Raw genomic sequence first — 4,533 nt, 5'->3', positions numbered from 1 at the left:
ACAGATTTTTTCCCTTTTAAACAATCTGTTAAAGGCGCAGACAGGGTTGCAAAGTTGGGAATGAATCGCCTGTAATATCCTCCAAACCCAAAAAGGCCTTTACCGACCTTGTTTACTTGGGGCTTGAGAACTCCCCTCCCAGTGACATAACCCAAGTAGCAGGCTTCCTCCAACCCTATGAAACACTTCTTTGGGTTGGCAGTTAGCCCTGCTTGTCGCAGGGAGTCTACCACTGCCTGTACTTTTGCTAAGTGGCTTTCCCAATCGGTGCTGAACACAATAATATAATCTAGATAGGCTGAGGCATAGCGGCGATGGGGACGGAGAATAATATCCATAAACCGCTGGAACGTTGCTGGAGCGCCATGCAATCCAAAGGGTAACACCTTATACTGGAACAGCCCCTCAGGTGTTATAAACGCCGTCTTTCCCTTCGCCGCCTCTGTTAGGGATACCTGCCAATAACCTTTTGTGAGGTCCAGAGTTGTAAAATACCGTGCTTGCCCAAAGCGCTCTATCAACTCGTCAACCCGGGGCATGGGGTAGGCGTCAAATTTTGAAATGTCATTGAGTTTTCTAAAATCATTACAGAATCTTAGAGACCCATCAGGCTTGGGTATTAGAGCTATTGGGATGGCCCACTCACTCTGAGACTCTTCTGTGACCCCTAACTGTAGCATCATTTTTACCTCTTCTGAGATGGCTTGTCGCCGGGCCTCAGGCACCCGATATGGCTTTAGTCGGACCTTGGCCTGTGGCTCTGTGACAACGTCATGTTAGATTAGGGAGGTGCGTCCAGGGAGCTCCGAAAAAACATCTGTATTTCGGCTGATGAACTCCCGGACCTCCTGAACCTGTTTAGGAGACAAAGTATCTGCAATTTTGACCGCGGGTTGGGCTTCTCCCGCCTCGCCCCGAGGTAACGGAGCCTTTACCATCTGAAACTCTGGCAGCGGACTATCCCCACCAAGGTGCTCTCTATCTTTCCAGGGTTTAAACAAATTATTATGGTAAACCTGTTCTGGCTTTCTCCGTCTTGGTTGGTGTACCTTGTAGTCTACTGGCCCCACCTTCTCCATGATCTCGTAGGGTCCCTGCCACCTTGCGAGAAATTTGCTATCTACGGTAGGCACAAGCACCAAAACCCGATCCCCAGGGCTAAAGGTTCTTACCCGAGCCTCCCGATTATAGACCCGACTCTGTGACCGTTGTGCTGCCTCCATATGTTCCCGGACCAATGGTAGGACTGTCTCCATTCTCTCTTGCATTTTTGCAAGATGTTCTATCACACTTTTGTGGGGAGTAGGTTGGTTCTCCCAGGCCTCTTTGGCTATATCTAGTAAGCCCCGTTGATGTCTGCCGTACAATAGTTCAAAGGGTGTACCTTGTAGTCTACTGGCCCCACCTTCTCCATGATCTCGTAGGGTCCCTGCCACCTTGCGAGAAATTTGCTATCTACGGTAGGCACAAGCACCAAAACCCGATCCCCAGGGCTAAAGGTTCTTACCCGAGCCTCCCGATTATAGACCCGACTCTGTGACCGTTGTGCTGCCTCCATATGTTCCCGGACCAAGGGTAGGACTGTCTCCATTCTCTCTTGCATTTTTGCAACATGTTCTATCACACTTTTGTGGGGAGTAGGTTGGTTCTCCCAGGCCTCTTTGGCTATATCTAGTAAGCCCCGTGGATGTCTGCCGTACAATAGTTCAAAGGGCGAGAACCCCGTAGATGCCTGAGGTACCTCCCTCACTGCAAATAACAAATATGGCAATAACAGATCCCAGTCCTTCCCATCTTTGGAAACTGCCTTTTTACCATGCTCTTCGGGGTCTTATTGAACCTTTCTAACAGACCATCTGTTTGGGGATGATAGACCGAGTTACGCAACTGTTTAGCATTTTATCAACCGGCAGAGTTCCTTCATAATTTTTTACATAAAGGGGGTTCCCTGGTCTGTTAAAATTTCTTGCGAAATTCCCACCCGTGAAAACATACCCATGAGTTCCTTTGCTATAAGCTTAGCTGATGTGTGGCGCAGAGGAATGGCCTCAGGATATCGGGTAGCATAATCTAGAACTACCAGAATGTGTTGGTGTCCCCTTGCCGACTTATTGAGAGGCCCCACCAGGTCCATGGCCACTCTCTCGAAGGGCACCTCTATAATCGGCAAAGGCACCAAAGGGCTCCGAAAGTGAGGCTGGGGACTGGTTACCTGGCATACTGGACAGGAGCTACAGTACCGTTTAACTTCTTCATGAACCCCTGGCCAGTAAAATCGTTGCAGGATTCGGTCGAGGGTCTTCTTTTGGCCCAAATGTCCCCCAAGTACATGCGCATGCGCTAAAACCATTACCAGCCTGCGATACGTCTGAGGTACCAGTAATTGTTCTACCATTTCCCCACGTATTATCTCCACTCGGTACAACAAATCCTGGTTCAACTCAAAGCGTGGCAACACCGTATCTACCCCAGGTTGTTGGGGTTCCCCATTTACAAACAGTACATTTTCTCTGGCCCGGCTAAAGTAAGGTCTCGGAGTTGCGCTGTACCAAAATTGTCACCTGATACATTCAAGTCTGACAACTCAGGTCCCGGCGGCAAGTCTTCCACCTCTCCAGCCAATCCTTCTAGGGGAGAATTCTCCCCTTCCTCCACCGAAGGGAAGGTTATTCCGACCGCCAGCACATTTTCCTCCGGGCCACCAGGTTCATGCCCCCCCTTCTGGAGAATGTAATCTGGTTGCCTCTGGTACCGGCAGTTGCTCAGTGGATGGTACCACAGACGGCCACAGCACAGAAAACAACGGAAAGTCTCTTCCAATTATCACTTCATAATGTAAATTAGCCACCACCCCCACCTCGTGGCACCGCCTCCCTGCTGGCGTGCTGATTACGACTAGTGCGGTGGGATAGTCTTTTAAGTCTCCATGTATACACAACACCCCAATTTTCCGACCCGTAAACTCGCTGGTGTGTATCCAGCTGGCTCGTACCAGGGTTACAAGACTCCCTGAGTCCAATAGGGCCACAGCCCGGTGCCCTCCACTTCTAGCCGACACAAATGTTCCATATTAGGGCCCTTCGGGGTGCCCATTGCACACATTGGTTCGGCATAGTGGGTGTTAGGAATCTGGGTTCTATAATGCCTATGCGGGAATCCAGATTCACATATTTGTCTCCAGAGGCTAAGTCCTTTGTCCCAGCTTCTGAGCATGCTCACGGGAATAGCTCTCATTGGAGTTCAGGAGTCAGGTGCTCAGGTCCTGCTCCTGATTTGATTGGTTATGCTCAGGGCTCTGGAGATTTCCGGCAGGTCCCGTACGCTATAAAAAGTGCGCATGGCCGCTATGCCATGCGCTAGTATTTTCATACTGCTGCTGTATGTATGGTGATGGATGCTTGGACTGGTGGATGACTTATTATGAAACCCCTTCCCTCTGATATTACGTTTGTGTGAGTGCTTGGGCAGCCGCCAGTAGCAGCGCTAGCGCCAGCGCGCTCCAGCCATACTTTTTGCAGCAGCTAAGCGTCCTGCATTGCTCCAGCGTTTTTGCAGCGCCTTGTTTGCGGCTCTGTTCACGCCGCGCTGCAGTTGCAGCTCATTTCTGCGTCCGCGGTTGCGACGCCAGCACACCTGTTACCACGGTAGGTGTCGGACGTAGTGACATCCTAACTACTCCGGTTTTTGCCTACCGCATGTGTGCCGCTGAGTCCCTGTGTTGCTAACAGGCTCAGCGTTACTTTTCTAATTTTTCCTGGAGCAGCTCTGTGCACTTAACAGAGACTGCTTGATTGCACCTGAGTGATATAGAACCCCGTGCACATTACCGCCACAGTGCTCTGTGTCTTCTAGCTGCGGTTTTTCCATCTGCCGCACGGTGGACCCCGGGCGGCGAGCACGTTTATTTATATTTTTTTATGCGTGTTCCGCCGCCGTAACAGTGGGACTGGCGGTAACAAAAATTGGTGTCCATGGGCTCAGTCAGGTGGGGGCAATCAGCTCTCATATGACCTGGTTCCTGGCACCGCCAGCAGATTATGGGGCTCCTTACTTCCCCGGATAAGTCCGGAGCGGCCTTCCTGGGCTCTGCTCGCCGAACCAGGGGCGGGGACTTAGGGAACCTTCCTGTTACCTTTCGGGGGGTCCCTCCCTGTAACTCCTTGGTAGCCCCATACCTTTCTATGAGGTCTATCATCTGCATGGCATCAGTAGGGGGCGCCTGTCCGACCCAGGTCTGGAGGGAGTGGGGCAAAGCCCTCCAAAATCTATCAGTCACTATGCGGTCCAGTATGGCCGTAGGGGATAACACTTCAGGCTGCAACCACTTTTGTAACAGGTGCAACAGGTCGTAATACTGGGACCGGGCGGGCTTGGAGGGGGTAAACTTCCAGTGGTGTACCCGCTGAGCCCTCACTAACACATTTACCCCAAGGCGTGCCAGTATCTCACCCTTGACGACCGTGTAGTCCGCCCTTTGCTCTGGGAGTAGGTCCTGACACGCTTTCAACAGTCCTGGGGTCAGAAACGGATCGA

This window comes from Dendrobates tinctorius, unplaced genomic scaffold (genome assembly GCF_039654945.1).
Source record: "Dendrobates tinctorius isolate UK_male_01 unplaced genomic scaffold, ASM3965494v1 ptg000024l, whole genome shotgun sequence".
NCBI classification, from domain to species: domain Eukaryota; kingdom Metazoa; phylum Chordata; class Amphibia; order Anura; family Dendrobatidae; genus Dendrobates; species Dendrobates tinctorius.
Note: the sequence above shows the minus strand (reverse complement) of the source record.